This window comes from Hemicordylus capensis, chromosome 2 (genome assembly GCF_027244095.1).
Source record: "Hemicordylus capensis ecotype Gifberg chromosome 2, rHemCap1.1.pri, whole genome shotgun sequence".
Taxonomy (NCBI): Eukaryota; Metazoa; Chordata; class Lepidosauria; order Squamata; family Cordylidae; genus Hemicordylus; species Hemicordylus capensis.
Genome location: NC_069658.1, coordinates 125,856,428 through 125,881,444, shown reverse-complemented (window position 1 = coordinate 125,881,444; position 25,017 = coordinate 125,856,428). Strand labels below are relative to the sequence as shown.

The following is a 25,017-nucleotide window of genomic DNA, read 5'->3' as shown; positions in this document are numbered from 1 at the left end:
CTGGGTGGCTGCATCCGCCATGGGAGCATTTGTGCTTGGATCTGCATGAAGTACGAAAACATTTCCCATTTGAATTCAACTTCCAGCACGCTCCCCTCCCCCAGTCTTTACCAGCAGGATCCCTACCAGCCTCACTGCCTTACAGTAGGGGCTGCTAGCCATACCCATGGAAAGGATATGCCCATTGTTGGCGTATTTGCCAGAGGAAGCTCTGTCCTGCCACATAATATCCCAGCAAAGCTCCCCATCCTTTCTATCCCAGGGCCCAGTCCATGGCACTGCACATTTGAAATTGCCCACTAACGAGCCTTGATATGAATTATAAGCATGGTGAATAATATCAATTTTTTGACTATGGACAGGGCTCACCCAGCCTGGGCCTGGAGCACAACTGCCATAAATATGGTATAACCCGAAAGCCAATTGTCCCTGTTCTATTCCGCCTTGGACCACTTCAGTTGCTCCACCACCCTGGATAGGATGGTCAGTATGCCATCCTTTACTAGGAGCTTGGGCTCGGGGTCCCTTAACAGCAAGGAGGAAAGATCAACAGATTTGCCCTTCCAAATGTTCTCCTTGGTGGCCTGCTGGAGGTGACAACTTAACGGGGCTGATACTTCCATATAAGGATTGCACTGAGAGGACCAGTTCCTCCAGAATAAAGCTGAACTTGCACCATAGGAACATAGGAAGCTGCCATATACTGAGTCAGACCCTTGGTCTATCTAGCTCATTATTGTCTTCACAGACTGGCAGCAGCTTCTCCAAGGTTTGTTTGTTTGTTTGTTTATTTATCTATCTATCAAATTTGTACACAGCCCCAAACTTTCATCTCTGGGCGGTTGCAGGCAGGAATCTTTCTCAGCCCTTTCTTGGAGATGCCAGGGAGGGAACTTAGAACCTTCTGCTCTTCCCAGAGTGGCTCCATCCCCTGAGGGGAATATCTTACAGTGCTCCCGCATCTAGTCTCCCTTTCATATGCAATCAGGGTGGACCCTGGTTAGCTAAGGAGACAAGTCATGCTTGCTACCACAAGACCAGCTCTCCTCCTGGTGTCTTTCACCTGCCTGGCCCAAATGCCGGAATAGCACTAGTGTGCCTTGTTGAGGATCCAGGCCCAACCCCACTGACCCTCATGTCCAATTCGGTATTACGTGCTAGATGGGTAGGATGCAGACCACTTGCCTCTTCCCCTGCTGGCCCACAGGCTCCTTGGCCCTGGGGCACTTCACCAGCCTTGCCTATGCCACCACTGCTTCCAGTTAGGGACAATGAACCCTGTGGCTGCATTGGAGATCAAGTCCCACCTGGGTGGGGTGGGTTGTGGGGAGCAGGGCTGAAGCAGCTCCTGTCATGTTGACCACATCACCTAAGGATTCTGCGCCGCACAAAGCTGCGCTTGGGCTGATTTGGTATGCCTGTATGAAGAGGGTCCAGTATCTGGATGTACCATTGGGTGTCATGGTTCCAGTTATCCCTAAGGAAGATGTTGGCACCTGGAAGGTAAATGCAAGGAAAACTGGCCCTGGTGAGGTGACGCCCCATCCCTCGGCTCCCCTGTGCATCAGCCAGAACCTGGGAAGAACCTGGGATGTGGGACTTGAAAACCACACCCCATGATCCCTCACTACTTGGGGCATCCATGCATCCTCCCACGACCCTGCCATATGTGCTTGCCCAGCACCAATCTGCAATGAAGGGGAAACAGGGATGTGGTGTGCCATCCTGGTATCAGCTCTCCCCTCCAAAGCGCTGGGGCAGGTGCTGATTTTGCCCATCAGGGCAATGATCCACCAAGACTCCATTCCCCTGAGTTCTTTTCCAGGCCTGCTCTCCTGTGGCATGGGTCTGCCCTGGGCTCTGTGTGCAGCAGCCCCACTTACCCCCGATGGACCCATACTGGATTGCTGCTCAAGCTGCTTCAGATGAGCCTGTCGCTGAGGACTGACTGTCAGAAGATTAGGAAAAGAAGGGAATGACCCCAAGGACTTCCACTTCTTCAGTGCCATTAGTTCAGTAAGACCAAAGTAGAGTAGGTCTAACTGCACACAAAACCTCAACGTTGAGCAACCGACCAAGCCAACTTTTATACCCCAGCTTCCCACCACTCGTAGCCTCATGGCAGGGGCAGGAAACTTTGTCTTTCCATTAGCTCAGTGCAAATTAACCCCCTCACTTCATTCACCCTGAGGGGGAACAAACCTTGTGATTCTTCAAATTCTCCTACTGAGATCCTCTGTAAATACCACCCTTCTTCAACATAACTTGGGATATTACCCAGGTGACCTTGCATCATTTGCAACTGGGAAAACGAGAAGAGTTAACCAACTTGTTGCATGTTGGAAAATCAGGTGCAGCACTGGGAATCCAAGTTAATCAAGAATCTCAGCTACTTAACTTCTCCTTGTAATCTCTCCTGTCACAATGATTGGAGTCTTTATTGTTAACAAAACAGAAATGCAATCCTTTGTGGTTGCTGCTGTTGTTTTTTTGTTTCCATATAAAACAGATTTCTTACCCACATAAAAGAGTCACAAAGCATTTCTGCCACTGTATTTTTCTCCACAGGACTGTATATTCTTCTGCTCCTTGGTAACTGCAGGAGGCTGGTGAGCAAATTTATTAGGCATGCATTGTGCCCATGGAACTAAATGAGGGATGATTTGTCATGAGTCGCTCTCTTTCCCCCTATTTGTTTCGACAAAATGCACAGCTCTGAGATGAGAGATAGAGCTGCATTTCTCTTTTGTCTTCTCCCTCTTTTCTGTCACCTTTGTGTTTGGGCTCTAGTCTTATTGTCTTTGTGGCTTTCATTGTAGTCCCCTTTCATCTGCAACAGTCCTCAAATAAAGGCTTTGTCTTTCACAGGAGAATTCAGCATGGGACTGTAGTGTATCACATCATGTTTTAGGATGCAACTAGAAGGTTAGTAAAGAGCTACATCTTTTGATTCAGGATTTTTAAAAACAAACACATTGCAGACTATAATAGGAACATAGGAAACTGTCATATACTGAGTCAGACCATTGGTCTATCTAGCTCATTATTGTCTTCATAGATGGCAGCGGCTTCTCCAAGGTTGCAGGCAGCAATCTCTCTCAGCCCTATCTTGGAGAAGCCAGAGAGGGAACTTGAAACCTTCTGCTCTTCCCAGAGCGGCTCCATCCCCTGAGGGGAATATCTTACAGTGCTCACACATCAAGTCTCCCATTCAAATGCAACCAAGGCGGACTATGCTTAGCTACGGGGACAAGTCATGTTTGCTACCACAAGACCAGCTCTCCTCTCCTAAGACCAGCTCTCCTCTCCTCTCTAATTGTGATGTGGTAGTTAGGGGTGTCAGGCTAGAACCAGGGAGAGTGGGGTTCAAATCATGCTTAGCCATGAAGCTCACTGGATGAAATTGGACCAATTGCTATAGTCCTATTTGGCCATTCAAAAAGAAAGAAAGAAAGAAAGAAGAGCTGCTCTACACAGTGTTAGCATCAAAGTGAATCAAAAGTCCCACCTTGCCCCCATCCTGCCCCGCCCACCCTGCCGCTCACCCCCTTTACTTTGCCACTCACAGTTAAGGTGGTGTTTGTCTGCAGAAGGCAATGCTGTAACCTTGATGACTGGCACATCCGTGATTAGCAGCCTGGATCACTCCAGGCTGCTGATCATGGAAGCACCGGCCATCATGGATATAGTGCTTCCCTCTGCCAAAAATGCCACTGAAACAGTGAGTGGCAAGGTAGAGGGAGTGCATGACAGGCTCGGGTGGGACTTCTGGACCCGCTTTGCTGCAGTACATATGTATAGTGCTTTGGGGTAAAATGTCTAAAGAGGGCTTAAATCTCTCAGACTTACCTACATCACAGCCTAACCACATCACTGGATGAAGTTGGGCCAATCGCTATACCTCTCAGTCTAACATACATCACAGGATTCTTGTGAGGAAAAAAGTGGGGGCTGGGAACCAAATATGCCACCCTGAACTCCTTGGAGAAAGGACAGGATAATAATGCAATAAATAACAACAACATCACACTCAGGAGGGTGGGAATCCTGGAAGCAAGGGAAGCACACCTAATATCTATGAAGAGCCCTAGATTTGTCCCATGGAGAGTTGTTAGTTAGAGATGTGCCAGCCAGCTCAAAATAGAGTTGGTTCGAGATTGAACTGGCTCGTTTAGCAGATTTGACCTCAAGCTGAACCTGACTCGGATCGGTTCAAGTTCGAACTGAACTGGGCCGGCCAGTTTGGAGCTGGCTGAAAGCCCTACCGGCAAAGGGGAATCCACAGAGGCCTAAAATTGCCCTAATGGGCCCAGGAGACTCTGGGGGAGGCCACCGGGGGTTGGGGGCTTTGACTGGTAGGGCTTTGGGTTGGTTCTGAACCAGTTCATGGTAAAACTGAACCATGGTCAGAGCTGCCAAAAGTGAGCTGGTCAGGTCCGTTTCAAATCTAGTATGGATTCAAACTGAACCAGGAAAAACTGGTTTTGTGCACATCTCTATTGTTAATCACCTTCAGCTATTGACAAATTCTCCCCAAAACTGGCTCTTTCCCATAGCCCTGTACTTACTGTTCTTAAATTGTAGTTTCCAAAGCACTTTCAGATGGCTCATGAATCCCCAGTGAAGATAATGGGTAGAAATGCTGAAGAGCTAGTGGTTTCTTCTTTATCATAGCTGTCTATAATATAGTTGCCAAGGCAGCTAATCAACCCCCCCCCCAAAAAAAACAACCCCAAAAAACCACTGCATCATTACAATAAAGGGACCTACATGCAGACGGTAGTCACTGATCAATTTAAAGTTTAGGCTAAAATCGCTCTGACTCTTCAAGAGGGCAATCAGCTGCAATGAAAACTTCCAGAAACTCTCAGCAGTATGCCTGGATTCCATCCATTTGTACATAGGTGTCTGTTATGTTGTGACTACAGAGGAAAAATGCAGAAGCTGAGTTTTAATTTGGAAGCTTTTCATGTGCCCCCTACCCCAACAATGGGAAAAACCATAACTTGAAGGTAGAAAAGATGCTTTATATGTGCAGGCTCAATCTATGGTGTCTCCAGTTAAAAAAATATTGGGTAGCAGAACTAAGAAAGACACTTGAGTTTTAGTGGCTATAAGGTAAGAAAATGTGGCAGCCCACAGAGAACAAGTACATCTGAACAGTAGTCCCTAATGCAAACCTGTTTAAGAACCACTGCAATATTATTTCCTATCCCATTGACAAGAATCCACAAGAGGATTATTCTCATGTGCAAGGAAAACTGGTTTTTCCAGCATGAGAGAACCACTGGGAGTCCTGAAACTCCCAGTGGTGGTACGGTGGCAAACCCACCTCCGGAGCCTGCCTTCTAAACTAGGTTAAGGGAGCAACCTCATTTTTTTGATCGTCTGCTTGCAGCCAGGGCTGGGCTCCCTGCTGGCACCGGGGGATCCCCATGCGCTCGCTCAATACATTATAGCAATAGCACTTACATTTACATACCGCTCTATAGCTGGAAGCTCTCTAAGAGGTTTACAATGATTTAGCATATTGCCCCCCAACATTCTGGGTACTCATTTTACCGACCTCAGAAGGATGGAAGGCTGAGTGAACCTTGAGCCCCTTGATCAGGATCGAACTTGTAACCTTCTGGTTACAGGGCGGCAGTTTTACCACTGCGCCACCAGGGGCTCTGTAAGTTCCAAAGGCCTCCCAGCCCCTAAATCTCCCTGCTGCCGGCAGCGGCAGAGGATGATGTGGAGGATCCACACACCCAGCAAAGAGAAATGGATCATTTGCAGAGAAGGTAAGCTTTTAAAGACTTCCTCCCCTCACCCCTTGGAGCCCTTTCTCATGATCATGAGAAAGGGCTCAAGGTCTGGAAGGAGGCAAGGCCAAGGCATGGCAGATTGCAGCACCACAGACAGCTCTAAGAGACACAGATTGCTCCAACAACAATCAGAGGTAGACTGAGCCAAATACCTTTGAGCTCCAGTTATCTCTCATGGGCTCTACCTCTCTGCCTGGAAAGTGGAAGTCTTAAAAGGGGCAGCCTTCTGGCCCGGCACTCTTCTTCTTCTTCTCTATCTTACCCTGCCTAGCCTGTTGCTTGCATTGGTGGTATATATCAAAAAGTATAATAGTGTGGAAGGGACCAGCTCTTCAGGGGACTTGAGTTCTGAGGGTGCTCTTTCATGGGGCTCAGGTTCCAAGGATGCTATTTTGACAAGTCAAGTTTTGGGACTCTTTCAAGTTTTGGCCCAGTGTCAGAGTCTGGGCCTGGGCCTGGACTGGCTTTAGTGTTGATCCTGCCTCCTCAGATTCAGACTCACAGCAATATTTACTACCCAGGCTGAGTACCATGATAATCCTAAACAGCATATAAGGTAGTTAGCAGAAGCCCAATGGTGGAGATTGTTGGCATTAAATTTCAGCAGGTTCCAGCTTGAGAGTCTGAATTCATCTCATTTCCTGGTCTTTCCTTCCTTCCTTCTGAGTGTGGAAGCAGAAGGAGTTCTGACCAAAGCTTTTAAAGCACAATCTGTATTTCTTTGGGTGTATTGCAATTCCTAGATTGTGAGAAGGGGCCCCAGATGAGAGATTAGAAAAGAGGAATAAAGAAAAGGAGTAATGCTAAGAGGGTGGATTGTCACTCATCTTAAAGGGTAAAATATTGTGAAAACAACACAGGTTTTCCTCCTTCTCTTCCCACATCAGCCTCTTTCCTGGTTCACAATTCACCAGAAGGAAGAGATTGGCTGATTTATAACTGCCATCTTTCTTCATAATTTGAAATTGAACTTTATTTTTAGTTCAGTATTGATAATATCTCTCACAGCCTGAAAGATATTTCAGCTTCAGAATGAAATATCAGAATGGAAAACTTGGCATCTGAATGTCACTGGAGCAATACTTCCACATAAAAGAGAGGGAGGACTTATGCTTTCTTGTCTGCACATGTAGATGGCATTCAGTTAAGAAAACAAACTGGAGACAGACCATGGGCACATTTCTTTTCACTCTGCTATTGGTGAGGAAAGTGCAGAGTGGCTCTGTTGAAGTCTAGTATACCCTTCCCCTCTTCATCCATGCTGATTCAGAGCTGCTACTGCACTGGGTTGGAGTGTCAAGTTCGCGTGCCTCATTTTGAAATATTCAGTAGGTTCAGTAGGTTTGAAATGGTTCAGACGGCCATTTGAGGGTGGGTTGGAGGGTTAGAGAGTTCTTTCCCCAGCAGCAGCACACAATAAGAACCTCTGGTTACATCAGCAAACCCAGGAAACACACAATTAAGCCAGGTGAGGCATTTAAATAATTTAAATGCCTCACCTGTTTAAATCGGGAGCTCCAAGAAAAGAAAGTCCTCCAAGGCAAAGCAGGCCCTCTCAGGATGCCATGCACTGCAAGCAGACTGGAAAGCCTCATGACATCAACAGCTGCTCTCTAATTGGCCATGAAGGAGCAGGAGGCAGACTAAAGCTCTCTATTGTTTCCATGCCTGCTAGGTTCCAATGACTGGGTAGAAAAGGTAAGTGGATCCACACAACCAGAAAAGCAAGATAGGAGAGCTCTTCTCTTCTCCTACCTTGGTTAAGAGCAGGGTACAAAATCTGTGTTACCTTGCTTTGAAAAACCTGGGCTAGGGGGTTTTGTGTGAGTTCTCACAATCATGCAAAACAGGGTAACCCAGCTCCTACCCTGATTTTAATGGTTGTGTGAACAGGCCTAAGAACTTTTTCCTCACCCTGGGCATGCAGTGCAGGATACTTTGGCCAGAAACAGGAGCTGCATTGTGCACTGGGTTCTGGAAAAGCACAAGTCACTGAGGAGGTCTCACAATCTGTGAGACCTGCTTTCGCTCAAACTGTGGGGAGAGCGGGCTAAGCCCTCTCTCCCTGCAGACGACTGAGCAGGGAGCCCTGGGTGGCCGGATCGGCCGCCCACACAATTGCTGGCTCCGTGACAGAGCCGGTGGGGGCTGGGGAGCTTGGGGGCCGTGCGGCCCCCAGAAGCCCCAGTGTGCACTGCGCAAGCGCACAGGGCATACTGGGGAGACCCCCGGAGCCAGGAGGCAGCTTTTCACCACCCCTCTGGGGGTCTACTCGTGAGTAGGCATGGCGTGAATCCGCACTGTGGCTACTCATGATACTAAAAACCAGGTTTGTGGCGCGCTCGCTCCGCAAACCTGGTTTTTGACCAGGGGTTCTCGAACGGGTTACCCACTCTAGAACCACCGGGCTTGCAGCCAAGCCTGGTGGTTCTTACGATTAACAAAAATCGGGCTAGGCTCTCCTAGCCCGATTTTTGTTAATCATGAGAATAGCCCCACTGAATGCTTCAAGGAAAGGGTCATAACATACTTCTGGGACCCTTTGGGGACAAAAGTTTTTAAAATAGAACAATGCAGAGCAGAGTAATAGCAGGCAGATGAGTTAAGCTCCCCCCTTGCCTTTCACTTCTCCGTTCTAAATTCTCTCCTGAAGCAGCTTTTCATACATCAGGACTCGGTTACATCCATCTGTATGTAATGTGGTTAGCCCTTTAGTTTCAGTAGGTGATGAGTACTAAGGGATTATGGCAAACGTTTCACAGAAAAGGTGAGTTTTGAGATGGGGGTTGGAAGGAAGAGAGAGAGGCTATTCACACAATGCGGCAAAAATGGGCTAGTGGAAGCTAGCCCGATTTCGCCCCATCGTGTGAACTACCGGGCTCGGCTGCGAGCCTGGTGGTTCCTAGGCGGGTAACCCGCCTAAGTACCCCACCCCTAAAACCAAGTTTGTGGAGCGAGCGCTCCGCAAACCTGGTTTTACAGATCGTGAGTAGCCACAGTGTGGCTCCGCACCATGGTTACTCATGAGTAGACCCCTGGAGGGGAGGCAAAATGCTGCCTCCCGGCTCTGGGGGTCTCCCCAGTATGCCCTGCACGATCACGCAGGGCTTTCTGGAGCTTCCGGGGGCCGCATGGCCCCCGAGCTCCCCAGCCCCCTGAGGCTCCATCACGGAGCCGGCAATCGTGTGGGCGGCCAATCTGGGTGCCAGGGCTCCTGCTCTGATCTTGAGCAGGGAGAGCGGGCTTAGTCTGCTCTCCCCGCGCACCCTCCAAACCTGGGTCTCACTGATCGTGAGACCTGGCTCAGAGATGACATAGAGGGAGTTCCAGGCACAAAAGGCAGCAAAGGAGAAGATAAAGTCCTTTAAGAGAGCAAGAGATCTTTGGCCAGCCCAAGTTAGTAACGTTGTAAATATGACAGTCCATGGAATATATTAATTCCATGGAACTTACTCCCAGCTGAATGTGTGTGCAGGATTGCACCTGGGAATGAGTCTGGAGATAGTAATTTTTAAGACAGTTTAAAGTGTTTTGTGAGAACTCAAATATTTTTTTTGTCCAACAGCCAATTCTCATCAAATAGGTTCAGCAGGGTTTTTTGAACAACACAATCACCTGCAAAATCTGTTTACACAAATCAGGGCCACGGAGAGGTAGTCATCAAGAACAAAAATAGTTTTGGGGCCTTCCTCCTGCACCTCCTCCCACTGTCAGTCAATAATGCTAGTAAGGGTACGTTGGGGAGCCCTCAGCCCAGTGGGACCTGGGACAGTTTAACTCTTCTGCTCCCTCTTCCCACCTGGCCCCTAGTGAAAGAGGAATGAATGCAAGTTGCAATCTCCCTTTCAAATTGCCATCACCTCTCTGAGAAAGGCTATCATGTGTCTTCAGCCTCACACAACATCAAACCAATGTGATGCAGATATGCCCTAAGCACAATATGCGAAGTATTTGTGGAAGACATCCCTAGAATACACAGGGAGGCTCTTCTCACAATCAGTGAGAAGAGCCTGGGGAGGATTTGTGAGAAGAGCGGGGTAAGCCTGCTCTCCCCACAGACAAGCAGCAAGCCCTGCCTGGGCGGCCGCTGCGGCCGCCTACAAGACAGCCAGCTCCGTCACGGAGCCAGCGGGGACTGTGGAGTTCGGGGGCCACGCGCCCCCGTTAGTTTCAGCATGCCCTGCGTGAGTGTGCAGGGCATGCTGGAGAGACCCCCGAGCCAGGAGGCTGCTTTTCAGCCTCCTGCTTGTTGGTTTCCTCATGAGTTGCTGTGGCACGGAGCCGCGCCAACTCATGATCCATTAACCCGGTTAGTGGAGCTCTCTCTCCGCTAACCTGGGCTAAGGGGCGGGTTACTCAAGCGGGCTAGCCGCTTGTAAGCCACCGGGCTCGCCTGCGAGCCTGGTGGTTTAAACGAGCAGCAAAAATTGGGCTAGCCTCTCTTAGCCCGATTTTTGCTGCTCGTGGGAATAGCCTCAAAGTGTTCTGTCCTCCAAGTCCTGCTCACTCAATCTGCAAAAGTAGAAGAAAAAGTCCAGAAGAATCCTATGTGCTCAATTAACAAAAACCACCCTGGCATTTCAGAGGCATTCTGCTCTGATTGATAAAATGTTGAAATGTCTCACGCACAGGAAAACACTTTTTGAAAATAACTCACTGGGGTTGAATTAACATTCTGCAAATGTCTCAATTTTATGGCTGGGCATATCTTTGGTCCTGTTCAAAATTAGTAATGCCAAATACTAAGACCCTGTTAATATCTTAATAGGCTGATGGGCCCAACCAGGCATGCACATGAGGATCATTTAAAGCAGCAGTCAGTTTCCAAGGGAAGGTATACAGTATGTGAGTTTTCTTTTAGATAAACTAAGAAGCTATGCAACAAATCTCTAATTTATGATTTGATGCCTTGATGCTAGGACATCATCGTATGCATTTGTGTGGGGAAGGAGCTGGGTGAGGGGCGGCTTCTATATGGCAACTGCCTACCCCATGTATGTTTGTACAGGAAATGCAAATCTCTTTGTACTCTGATGCAACTGCAGGATCTGTTACTCAGTGTCAAGGGCTGTAGGGCAGGTTTCTCTCGCTGCAAAAGTATACCCAAGTACCACACTTTACTTTTCTTCATAGGAATGAAGGTAGGCAATCACATATGTGACAGAAAGTAAGGCGGTGTATTCAGATACTCAGAGGAACTATTGTAGTGGAGGCTTAATCAGTGCCCTATATCAGGTGACCCTTGTCACTTCGGCCATTTTGGATAAAAGCTGCTCCTTATCTTCAGGGTTCTGCCTTAGGCTGGAAGGATTCAGGCATCATGCAAAACCATGGTATATTTCACCTAATGGTGGTTTGTTTGTATGTCTGAACCGGCACCTATCAGCACATTGGCCTGGTTCACACACTCATTCAAATCTAGGTTAATGTGGGTTACTGACATTAGCTTGATTGTACAAACCCACACCACAATGGTTTATGACCCAAGATGTATCTAAGATGCCTATCTTGTTGTGGCTCCACACAATCACATTAATGTTGGTAACCCACATAAAACCTAAATTTGAATGATTGTGTGAACTAAGCCATTAAGGGTATTTACATGACTGGGAGGCGGAGAGTGTAGACGGGTGGGGGAAAGGCTGCACTAAACTTAACTTCCCCCAGACAATCCCCCGACATTGATGCGAAGCACGGATCATGTTCCCACATGATCTGTGCTGCTGCATCTTGGCTTCCATGTATCTCACAATGCAATGTGGAAGTGCGGTGCATCGGGGATACCTACATGCGATGGGCCCTCTAGATGCCCATCTCTGTATCCGCTTGGTTGCAAGCAGCCCAAGCAGTCACACAACCCCAGGGCTGGGGTTAAGGGTGTGCTCATGCCCCTGACCTCGGTAAAAGAGTGAGGGGGGAGGAAGCTGAGTCAGGCAGGTGGGGAGTGCCAGGATCTACATGGATCCTAGTGCTTCACACATGCAGTGTAACCCAGGCTGGGTCCGTGCATGTGAATACCCTTAGTGGTCGCCTTCTGACATAATCCCAAACTGGAGGCAAGTGAGGCAGAGGTTTTGTCACAAAAGCGACCCAAAGTTTCACTCCCCAAACCATGAACTAAACTTTCAGTTTGTAGTGAGTTTTGTTGCTCATACTTAAGATTTGGAGGCGCCATTGTGTCATCTGAATCCTGCCGCTACCGTGCCTTGGGTTTTGTGCTGTGAGTCATACTAAAACCATAGATAGGGTGGCTCAGACCTGCCCAGAAATGCGTTAGCTCTCTGTATGCCACTCTTCCCACTGGCCGCCTCTCTGAGCACTTGCCCCGCCCCCCACTGTCTCTACACTCCTCCAGCCATTGCCCAGCAACAGCGACGCCACGTTGCCACATCCCCAGCTTCAAAGCATGCAGAAGGGGAAAGCCACATTGGGGTATGTCTGCTTTCCACTGTTTTTCATGTCCCCTTTGGTAATCTGCAGAGAAAGGGGATGGGATGACAAGAGGGGTATTTTGTGGAGAGGTCTCTACAAATGAAGTGATGGATAAGTACTTGCACAAGCACGTATAGTCCCAGTGGCACCATGAACTGGGCAACAAAGATAACACATGCCAGGGCAGCGAGACCCGAGGTCTGGGTTGAAAGGCAGCCCCTGGAATTCCTGAGTGGCTGTGTGTGTGTGTGTGTGTGTGTGTGTGTACACCAATTAGTAGTGGGGGACCAGCCCCTTCAAGGGCTGAATAATGAATAATGCGTCATGATGCTCCTTCTCCCAAGAACCACACTCTTGTGAGAGTGGCAGGCCACAGAGACATGCATGCAGGCCAGAGAACTTTCTCTTCCCAGCCCCATTGCTGCATCCACACAAGCCATGGGGAAGGGTACCACATCAACATCTTTCCAGGTCACAGAGACTGGTGGACAGAAGGAGTGCAAACACTCATTCTGACAGTCTGGTCATCCCTTGGCACATGTGCATGTTGATTTTTGCCCTGTATGGCCACCCGGCTTGCTAGGAATCACTGGAAATAGGGGCTCCCCTCACCTGTGATTTTCTGCAGCAGCCAATCTGCTTTCTTGCATGCTTGTTTTACTTAATCATATTTCTATGCCACCTGATATAAACATCTCTAGGCAGCGAACAAAGTTAAAACCATAACAAATAAACAATATAAAACAGTTAAAATTCATAAAACAGATAAAAAACAATTTCAGTAAGTAAAAACATGTAAAATTTAAAGTTCAGTTAAAAGCCTGGGAAAACAGGAACATCTTTAGGGTATTCGTAAAAGCAAGCAGAGAAGGAGAAGCTCTTATTTCAACAGGGAGTGTATTCCAGAGCCCTGGGGCAGCTACAGAAAAGGCCTGGTCCTGAGTTGCCACCAAATGAGCTGGTGGCAACCATAACCGGAGCTCTCCAGATGATCTTAATAGGCAACAGGGTTCATGACAGAAAAGGTGCTCTCTTATGTACCCTGGGCCCAAGCCATTGAGGGCTTTATAGGTAATTTGTATTTCGTTCAGAAACATATCGGCAGCCTGTACAATTCTTTCAAAATAGGTGAGGTGCGTCCCGCAAGCTCCAGCATGCCCTGCGCGAGCATGCAGGGCATGCTGGCAAGACCCCCGGAGTTGAGAGGCGGCTTTTCGCCTCCCCTCTGGGGGTCTCCTCATGAGTAGCCACGGTGTGGAGCCACGCCGCAGCTACTCACGACCAGATAGTCCGGGTTTGCGGAGCACTCGCTCCACAAACCAGGGCTAAGAGAAGGGCTACCAAAGCAGGTTACCTGCTGGAGAGCTACTGGGCTCACAGCCGAGCCCGGTGGTTCTTACAGTTGGGGGGAAATCGGGCTAGGCTTTCCTATCCTGATTTCCCCCAATCATGAGAATAGCCCCGGTGTTTTATATGTTCCCCTCGGGTTGACCCAGAGTCCTATCTGGCTACCGCATTCTGTACCAATTGTAGTTTCTGGTCTACATACAAAGGCAACCCCATGTAGAGTGCATTGCAGTAGTTAAGCCTAGATGTTACCAGCATATATAACACTGTTTTAAGGTCACGTATCAGGCATATCAGCCAAAGCTGATAAAAACACTCCTGGTTTGGAATTGGTCTAGATAATCTGTGTCATCCAAAACTATCTGGAGTTGAGAAACAACCACTTGCTCAAACATCTTGCCCAACCAAGGAAGATTAGAAACAAGCCTATAATTAGCCAACTCTGAGGGGTCCAATGCAGGTTTCTTCAGATAAGGTCTAATAACAGCCTCCTTAAGACAAGAAGGCATCCTGCCCTTCCTCAGAGAAGCATTTATAATATTTACCAGACCGTCTGTGATGTGACTACCAGATGAAAAAAGCCAAGTTGGGCAATCGTCAAAAGAACAGGTCATGAGATGCACAGTCCAAAGCAATTTGTCCACATCCTCAGGAGTCACAAACTGAAAGGGATCCAATTCTTGTAGGAACAAGATGATTTGCAGGACACCTCTACAATAGACTCTGCAATAACTTTGGAGTCTAGTTTGGCACAAATTTTATCCACAAAAAAGTTGTTAAAAACATCAGAATGAGTGACATATGGTTTCAAATTCAAATTGGTGGTGGAGAGGACATAAACTAGCCCCCTCATGACCATAGACAACTCAGCTGGATGTGAATTTGTGGAAGCAATGCAGGCAGAAGAGAACAGCTTCTTTGCTACCTGCACTGCCAGAACACAGATCTTCAAATGTGCTCTCTGTTGCAATCTGTCATTCATGCCAAGTCTTCCTGCACTTGCGCTCTCATTGTCTACCTCGCCACTTCAGCTCCTGTAGTTCTTCTGAGTACCATGGGGTTGACTTTAAAGCAGGTCGGAGAGGACTCTTTGGAGAGATTTCGTCTACCACTCTACCGAGTTCATTATTCCATATTTGCAACAAAGCATCGACATAATCACTAGCTGAGCCAGCTTGAAACCCTTACCAGGCTTCTTGGAATACTGTTTGATCCAATAACTTCCTTGGGTGTACTAACCTAATGGATCTTTCACCCCTGCTGAGGTGGGTTGTGATTGCAATCCTACCTTAACCATATGCCGCAACACTGGTCCCAGCCTGGTAATTTTGGAACATAGGAGCATAGTAATCTGCCATATACTGAGTCAGACCATTGGTCCATCTAGCTCAGTATTGTCTACACAGACTGGCAGCAGCTTCTCCAAGGCTGCAGGAAGGAATCTCTCTCAGCCCTGTCTTGGAGATGCCAGGGAGGGAACATTGAACCTCCTGCTCTTCCCAGAGCAGCTCCATCCCCTAAGGGGAATAGCTTACAGTGCTCACACTTCTAGTCTCCCATTCAAATGCAACCAGGGGGGACTCTGCTTCGCTAAGGGGACAAGTCATGCTTGTTACCACAAGACTAGCTCTCCTGGAATGTGTACTAGGAGCCATCACCAATTTTGCCAGACCGAGCCCACAGGGAAATGACCGGACATATGGAGCAGCCTGGACTCCTTGGGAATCTGTAAGGGTTGAGTGTGGAGGGCAAGGCAAGGAGTATTCTGTTTTCAAACAAATCTACCAGGGGGTGCCCATATTAGTTGCAGTCCTATGGTCCTCCCCAGTGGACTGACCACTCAGCCCACTGAGGGATAATCCATGGCCGGCAAACTGACACTGGGGCAGAAGTCTGTTAGAGGCTCCCGAACTCCTTTGACTGGGTCTGCCATTACAAAAGCATCCTTTGTCATAGTGGACCCCAGGATCCTTTGCCTGCCCTCATATACATATTCTCTCCTAGGAAGTCATCATGTTCCCTTCCCACAGTAACAGAAAAGTAGTGCCCCTCTCCACTCCTCTTGGCCGGTAATCACTCTTGTGTGAGGCTGTTTTGGCTGCAGGGCTCTTGCTAGGGTGGCAGTGCAAGTGTTGAGAGGGAAAGAGTTTACATGCCATTTACAGGGTTTGAATGCCCTTTCTCTGCTGAGGGCAGGCTGTCCATGCTGAAAAGGGCATACCTCCTTGAAGATTATGGCCAACAGCCATTGCCCTGCTGATGTACCGATTCTTTGCCAGCAGCCTGGTGATATGAGCGCTACGGAGCATGCTGGGATGCAACCTGGGTGGACTCGGGAGAGGGAGGGGCTCCTCTGCCCTAAAACCAGAGGTTACTCAGACCGGGTTGAAAGATCATCTGCACGATGATTAACAGTTTCAGGACTAAACCTCAGGTTCGTCAATGTGTGAAGGTGGCCATTGTGTTTTATTTTGGGCAGTCCAGTCGCACCCTGAACCCAAGTTTTGAAGTTGATTGGTTTGTCCTAACCATGGTCTGAACTTTCAGTTGTGGTTTCATTTTCGTTTGCATCAGTAGCTTTACCCTCAAAGGACTCTCTCATGGCGGTAAAAAGAAGAGACAGATCCCAACTAAGATTTGATTAATGTCTGTGATGCCAATCCAGATTATGTTAGTATTCAACGCTTCCTCCAAAGATGTCAGTGCAATACAGTGCAATACATGTGGAATTATCAGTGGGCTTCATAGTAGAGTGGGGACTTGTAACTCAGTCTAACTTGCTCTCTACTAGTGGTGGAGATTTGTTAAAGCCAAGTTAGGCCTGACTACCCCTTAGCCTAGACCATTAGTTTGTGTCCAGACCACATAAGAGAATTAGAAGTGAATACAGAGAGAATCAGAAAGAAGCTGTTTATACTGTGAGAATGAAACAATTAAAATATAAGCAATGACTCTATTGCAGTAAAAATTACTTGCAAACAACGTGACTGAAACTTAATCATTTTTATTAAATAATCCCACACAGCTAAAAAAGCAAAAATATGAATATATTTGTATTAAAAATCTTTTGGATCTGAGATGTAATCTCTAAACTGAAGAAATGAAAACAAGAAAGAGTCATTCATTTGTCTTTTCATAAGACATCAAGATGAATGGGGATCAAGCCTTGCCATAGCTGTACAAATAAATCACGCTCCCTTATATGAATCATAAGAGGCCCATCCACCTAGCATGGTGAAAGGGATGCTGTGGTGTTTGCCTAGCAAGCTGAAGCAAAAGTTGAATTTCTTCTTGGCTGCCATTTACTTTTTATGTATTTCAAATACAAAAAATGATTCAGTGTGAGTGTGTTATGGTTTGCTCTTTATGGTTCTGAATGGAAATTAGTCACTGACTTGAGTTATCTGTCTGGGAAAAAGGGGTTGCTTCAATCATTAAAATAATAATCCTCACAACAGATCACTCTCCAGTAATAACAGTTATAATAATAAGTATTTAAAAAACAAAACACTATCATAGTAATCAGTATAACTCTGCAACCCTGTTCAGCATTATTATCCTCCCTACAGACACCTATATTGGGCAGCAGCGATATAGGAAGCTGCTGAAAGGCATCATCTCACACTGTGAGGGAGGAGGCAATGGCAAACCCCTCCTGTATTCTACCTAAGAAAACCACAGGGCTCTGTGGGCTCCAGGAGTCGAAATCGACATGACGGCACACTTTACCTTTACTGAATGTGTGTGTGGCAGGACTTGAACCATGGAGTTACTGGTTCACAGATCAGTGTTGTAGTGACTATATTATCATACTCTTAACTAGATATGTCAGTTCTAGTTTCCATGGATTCCATGGGTTGGAATGAGATATAATACAGATGTTACACTTACCATGGATATATGAGCAGACATGATAATTGAGCTGAATTGTTGTCAGATATGTCCTTATTATTAATGATACAGCATTGTGTGATAACTTTGATTGAGGAAGATGTTGTAGAAGACATGCTAGAGCAGGACTGCACAACTTTGGCCCTCCTACAGATGCTGGACTACAACTCCCATAAGAAGAGGCTGTGATGGTTAAGGTAAGTTGGAATACAACTGTTATAGGTTGGAAGATGTTCTTGATTGTAGCAGAGAGGAATCTCTATATATAAAAGGATAGCGGGCAGGGGTCTGCGAAGAGAGGGGTGGTGAGGAAGGAAAGAACCCCTTCAGGAGAAGGAGGCTGCCATTGTGTGAATTAGATGAGGAAACAAGATGAACAAGATCTGTTAACTCAGGAAGGGACAGAGACAGAGAGAGGAAGGGAGGGGAAGACAGACAGAGGGAGAAAGCGAGTTGAGAAGAGAGAAAGGGATGGGAATAGAGAAAGAAGGAAAGGCGAGGGATGGGCCCGAGCCTGTCAGCAGCCTGAGGGGAATGAGTGGCCATGGTGGCAGCAGCATGGAAGGGCCCAGTAAACCGCTGCTGTTGTTTAGGGCTACTGAGTCAACCACTGCTGCTGTTTCGGCCATTGGCGGAGGGAGGCAGGCAGGCAAGGGATGAGCCCAGGCCTTTCAGTGGCCTGAGGGGAATGAGCAGCTATGGCAGTGGCGGCAGCGAGGAAGGGCTTGGTCAACTGCTGCTGCTGCTCCTTTGGGGAGGAGCAGGAGTGGGGTTCGGGTGAGGGTGTGGAGGTCTATGGGATAGGTGGCTGCAGCTTGACCAATAGTGCCAGCAATGCTGTAGCCACGGCCAAGAGGGGTGAGGGGGATGGAAGCAACAGGATGGAGGAGGAGGAGGAGCAGGAGCAGGAGTGTGGCTCAGGTGAGGGTGCAGAGATCTCTGAGGTGCGGGGGGGGGGGGGGGCTGTGGCAGGGGGTGAGGGGAACAATCAAGTACCAGCGCGCAGATGCTCTGCGTGGGTTAAGCTAGTGGGAGTTATAATTCAACAGCAGCTAGAGAGCCAAAGTTGTGCAATTCTGTTTTAGAATGTGTCCGTCTCAGATTTAGTACTTTGTACAGTTCACAGATTCAGGCTTCATCCAGCTTCATATTGTTCTGTTCTCAAGGACTGAGGTTGCCCACCTCTCGCTAAGCCAACTAATCTCTCAGAGAGAGTGTACAGTCTGTGGATGAGTCCCAAGCCTAAGAATCGCTGAGCTGAAATCACTATTTGAAATCACTATTTCGAGGGGGTACTGGACTGAACTGGCCTGGTTTAGTTTGGGTCCAGTTCAGACTCAAACCAAACTGGATCAGCCGGTTCCATGCACACCCTTAATCATATCCACAGTCAGCTTCCCAGGTACTGTACCTCAGTGTATAATTTGGCTGTATGCAGGTTTGCACTAAGCTGAGTTAAATTCCCCACATTAAGCCAAAGCATTGGCTGCCTTCACACATAACAGCAAACTGCGGGTCCAACAGACCCACAGTTTGCCTCCATTCTCCCCAGCACACTCCTAGATGATCCAATGTGCAGTCCGAGAGACTGTGAAATAAGAGGCACTGGCTGTGTACACAGCATGAAGGACAGCCATGGCAACCAATTCCTTAGGAGAGTGGGAGGAGCTTCCTCCCCTCAACCCCAGTTAGGACATAGCAGCAGCTTCTACACCACGCCTACAAGCCCAGTGGTTCCCACAACCACTGGAAAGTGGGTTAAGCTCCCTTAGCCTGCTTTCCAGTGACCATGGGAATAGCTTCAGTGTCTGAGCAAGGCTGCACTACCTGACCAGAACCCTAGTACAACAGATCATCATGGGATTCATGACATGGATTCTTGAGATGGAAAGCAGGAGACTCAACATAGCATCTACACGTGGCATACCTTACAAATGAACTCAAACCTCACATTTAAGGGCCAAACATCATGAGATTTGTGTAATGTCTTCATTAGCTCATAGTTAAACATGTATTAAGCTCATATGTTAAAAGGGCAGACAAGAGTGCCATTCTTTTATTGATCATGTGTGTATTCTGTTTCTCTTCCCTGAAATAGCTCCAGAGATGGGGTACATGGAGTTACCACTTATTCCCCCAACAGCTCTGTGATCTAACAGACTTGGCTGAGAGATAGTGATTTGCCCACTCACCTACTACACTTAATGGCCAAATAGGGATTTGGACATAGAGCTCTGCAGCAGGTCCAGCACTGAAACCAATACACTATATTAGCATAAGGCCAAATCACACATTAATCATTAAACCAATCATTAGCACTGATGGAGTTAACTTTTCTTTAAAAGGTAGCAGCTGGGGAACCCATTTGAATTAGGACTGCATCAGAGGGAGAGGAGCCTTTGCCTCATCATGATTCCAATCTGGATCAAGCTTTCCCCTCCTCACAACTGCTATTGGACAAGGGGAAAAGGCTCTCATGGTCCCTTTAGTAGAATTTAAATTTCTCTCTTAAGATGAGCAGCTCTTCCACAGTGAGGCTATTCTCATGACTGGGCAGACAGGTGGGTGGGTGTGAGGGGAGGCAGGGTGGAAACTCTTCAGTGTGCCACCACGCACCCACACGATTTGCACTGCATGGAGCAGTGCGGATTTCTGGAGGCCAGAACACATTGTCCTGGCCTCCATGAATCTCACAATGTACCATGCAATGAATGCAATGCATTGGGGGATTCCCCTGGGTGTCAGGCACTCTAGGCACCCAACTCTGTGTATGCTTGGGTTACGTTCAGCCCAAGAATACACATGACCCCGTGCATGGGGTAAAGGGCACACTCACCCACTATCACCCTGGTAAAAGCCTTGGTATAAAACCCAGACTTGCAAGGGATGCAGCCCTGGAATCTGGCTCAATCCCAATACTGCATACGAGGAGCCCTACCTTGGTAGGACTTCCCTAACCTGGGTAGGGATGCACCGGGGCACAGCCTTAGTATTTCCTAGAGCACATTCACTAGTATGCTGGTGCACTTTCTTTTGTATTTGTATGTTGTATTTGTGGAGTCCTCTAGGATGACTCCAAGAGGTAGCAAGAGTAGTGGGGCTCTCCCCACCAACTATTTCCCGCTCCCCCTTTTGCTCCCCCGTCCACCAGACTGGAACTTTTCAGCAAAGTATCAGACATAGGGCTGGTTCTCATGAGTGAAAGGTGGGTTGGAGAAGGGTCCTACCTGGCTTTGGGAGCTGTGCGTGCTCCCCAATTTTGGCCGTGCTCCTGTAAAAACCTAAATAGGAGAAGGGGGAAGTGATCATGTGAGAAGCAGGATCTGGATTGGACAGCTTTTCCTCCAACCTCTATAATATGCCGAGTACAAGTGCTGGATAGGATGGTGCTGTCCGACACAGCTGCTGTTTCCCACACAAGAGCACTTCCCCCTACTTCTACCAAGATTTTTGCAAGCCCATGACAAAAAATCAGGGGCACACACAGCTCCCAAAGTTGGGTAGGACGCTTCTCCAACCCACTGGTTGTGAATGAGAACCAGCTAATCGTATATAATGAGCCTATAGCTTGAATTAATTATTTTAAAAGGCCCCAGTTGTTTAAAGAAGCCTCATTCACTCACTCCTGTACCCTAGAAAAAGCTGCAGAAGTCAGTGCAGCCAGGTAGACAGGAGACGCATTACTTACCATAAATTACATTAATTACCTTCCCTCTGTAAGCATTTAGCATTGAGAAAAACCCTTTCTGCTCTAATAATGTTCTTTGCTCCCCTAGACTAGTTGTTCTAGAGTCACTCCTGTATCCGTGGGAGTCAGTTTTAATATTCTGGGCATGGAATATCCTGCCTTTGAATTCAGGGAACAGTGTTATGATAACATAACGTTATATCTGCGAGAGCAGTCTGTGCAGGGGCAGAGCTATAATTGTGTGCATGGGTTCCAAGAACCCATGCACAGCTGCTGTTGTAGCTGCTGTGCTCGCTGTGATGGACACCTGGTGGTAACCCCCCCCGGCACCCCTTTTCTCCCTGCCACATGTGCGGCATTTTCTCCCTGCTGTGCAGTGGCCACCTCCCTGACAGAGTAGCCCACTGCTCAGCTGCCACCACTGCTGCCGCTGCATGCGGCAAAGAGAGAAGGGGCTCCTGGTGGAAACAGAAGGGGCACCACTGGGGGGCACCATGGGAGGTGCCGCCGCTGTCTTGGGGGTTGGGGGCCTTTGTTCTCCCTACGCTACTGCGTCTGTGTCCATTTAATGAATGTGTGAAATAGAATATTTAAAAATGCTCTTTAGCGGCAAAGTTTTTCATGCATTCCCACTTGTTCTCTGTTTTCAAAACATTTAACCTTCACACTGACCTTTTTAAACAAGTAATTTTTTTTAAAAAAAACTTCAGTTGTATTTATTTGTATGTCAGTAAAATGTCTACTGCCTGAAAACAATGGATTAAAAGCAAATTGTCTCCATAGGCATAGCATTGTCTCCATAGGCATAGAACTGTTATGGCAAGACTGTCTCTCTAATATGCCTTTGCTCTTGACCACTGGCATAAAACCTATTCCCAGCATTTACATTTTGTTTCTTTTCTGTGGTTTTTGGTGATGAGCTAGACATAGAAACCTGAGATCTGTAAAGAAAGAAAAAATGAAGAGTGGGGTGGGAGGGAAAGAGAAACTTTCCATTTGGTAGTTCCTGCTTGTATTATTTATTGTATCACTTTGTAGAAAAATCCCACTGGGGCCTACCTTTAACATCCTGGGCTGCTCCAAAGGCCACACTCAGTTCTAATTACTAGTGTAAACGGGGATTCTTCTCACAGATTTCACTGGTGTTACTTCAGTTTTACACAGGTATTGCTGAGAATTGTATATGCCCCTGGGTCTTTGTAAGAGAAGGTGAAGAAAATCAATTTCAATATTGAATAAGATGCCTGTGGAGAAGGTCACTAAACTCTATAGGACTGGAATTTTAATGAAGGAATCTAACAACATGGGGGATCAAGGAAACTTTAATATGTGCTTTTCAGAATTGTACATAGGATTTTTTTTGGGGGGGGGGTAAAGTTGGGCATTAAATAAAGGTGCTTTGTTCTGTTTTTGTTTTGCACAGTGGGAGAGTGGCTTTGTTTGTACTTTTCACTTGAGAATATTTAGGAGCGAGAGTGCCCTTTGCCAGAATTGCTCACACAAAATTTGTAACATTAGAAGATTCGTCACACAATTCATTCATTTGGATCACACTGTCAATAGACATGTGCTTTACAGCATCTGTTAAAAAGAATGGTCCTGGCCTCAAGAAGCTTACAATCTTAAAAGGACAATCTTAACATCTTAATCTTACATCTTACAATCTTAAATTATTTAAGAGACACATTTTGTGATTGCTTTTCATCCCACCCTTTTTGAAATTGCTTAGGACAGTATGCACATGGCTTTTCTGTTTAATTCTCTCAACTACCCTGCTAGGTAGGTTAGATTGAGAGGCAGTGGCCGCATTTACAAATGACAGGAAACCAGAGTTGAAGGAGCCAGAGGTTGCCAAACCTGTACGTCCGAATGAGTGAAACCTCAGTCCTGTTTGAAAAGTGACCCAAGGTTTCCCTTGCCAAACTCCACTTTGAAATTTCAGGTTGTAGTGAGTTTTGCTGCTTTTACCTGAGGTTTCCAGCCACCTGCTGTACATATGAATGCAGAACTGCAGGCTGTGCTAGCTGAAACTGGAGTTGAGGGAGGAAGCTCCTCCCTCTCTCCAGCTGTGATTGGTTGTTGGTGCTGTCCTTCATGCCAGAACGAAGCCCACACAACCATTTCCCCCTCCTCTCTGCAGTCTCCCTGACTGCAGTTCGGCTCCTGTCAGTTTTGTCCAACTCTGGACAGGTAATCTGTGCCGGTGGTGGGAAAGCAGAACCGTGGGTCCACTAAACCCTTAGTTCCACGTTACGTGCAAATGAGGCCAATGACTGGCCCAGTTTAAGGTATGTAAATCCAGGTCTCCCCAGTCTAAATGGGCAGCAAAAGAGAAATCTGAAAATAAAGGCCATGCTTGGAGAAGGTTCTATGTAGAAGAGAGGGAAGGAAAACATGGCAATTAATAAATGTGTGGGTGAACAGGTTATGAAGAAATATTAATTTTGAAGAGAATACTGGCAGAAAAGGAAAATGTGATCAAAAGGCAAATGAACTTCAAAACACCATGATTGAATAAAAACAGACTCAGTAGAGATTAGTATTTGAATTCTTATCTGAAAGAGTGCTGGTTAAAGAAGTTATAATCAGAGTAAATGAAATCCGATAAGGGAGAGATACTTGAAGAATGAGTATATTGAAAAAAGCACAGACACAGCACTGTCAATAAAGGAACTTTTATGTTTTAGAATATAGTTCACTGAGGTAAATTATTAAATGTGGATTGTTTTATGTCAATTTTTTAATATAGGTTTCTTTAAAAACCAAAACCATAAAGCTTCAATTTACAGCCTTATTTTCATCTTTCTTTGCTTGGAATCCTTTCGACCTAGCTTGTTTCACAGATATGTGATTCATTTTAGATGGAAGATATAAGCAGCTTTTGGCCATGCACACGTACAACTGTAAATGGTTCCCTAACAGGACAATCCTAATCATACTTACAAAGGAGTAAGTCCATGGAGCTCATTGAGACTTATGTCTGAGTACGTATGCTTAAGATTGCACTAAATAACAATATTGGCCCAATTTGTATACACTCAGCCTGAAATTCTGTGGGCCTCATAAGTGTACGTTGGTGGTGAGGGTAAAAGAGGGAAAGCACCATAAAGCTATAAGAGTTACAATACATATTCTAAGGCTCAGCTTAAGACATTGAAAATGTATCCACAGATTAAACTGTGGCTGAAATTTAGCCAGTTCATTGGCATTTATTTGAATGCAAACCTTTCCTCTCCTTGAAAGCGTAGTTGTCTGGTGCATGATTTAACTTAGGTTGGTCTTAGTGGGTTGGTAATGTGTATTGACACAGATAGTATAATGATGCTACCAGCACACTCCTGCACTTCACTATGCCTGTGTAGATTCAGAGTTCTGTCCACTTCCCACCATTTGAAGATCTTATTTCTACGAGATTTTATTGTCCAACAACCCATATTGCTCTGTCTGTAGGAGCCCTTAGTTATGGCAAACAGTCTTTTTAAAAAAACTGCTACAGAGTTTCTGTGGTAATTGGCTGTGATGGCACTGGCATTCAAGAATCTAGATGGAAAACACCATGGGCAATCCGTTTATTTAGCTTTAATGGGACTTGCGTCACACTGGAGCAAACTGTGTGTAGATTACCAGCGAAGGGGTGTCCATTATATTTCACGAGGGAGGAAAAAGACATTGACGGTCTGGAGTAAGGAACAGTATGAAAAACTCTGCATCCCAGTTGTTTTGCAGTCTGGCTTCTGATCATTTTGTAGCCTGGAGGAAGGAAAAGTGGCTCTGTGTCTTTAAAGGGCTCTACCCAGAACTCCTGGCAGGAAGTGTGCCACTCTTGCTCACTTGCTTCTGCTTGGCTAG

The 25,017-nt window shown here is 46.8% G+C and overlaps 1 long non-coding RNA gene across 1 annotated transcript in view; it reads left to right on the top strand.

Annotated features, from left to right (window-relative positions):
* LOC128345980 (uncharacterized) overlaps positions 1 to 25,017 on the top strand; it is a 60,619-nt gene that overhangs the window by 5,198 nt on the left and 30,404 nt on the right. The window contains exons 2-3 of the long non-coding RNA XR_008316725.1: positions 2,569 to 2,609; positions 2,869 to 2,925. This is a non-coding gene — a long non-coding RNA (uncharacterized LOC128345980). The remainder of the gene's footprint in view (positions 1 to 2,568; positions 2,610 to 2,868; positions 2,926 to 25,017) is intronic.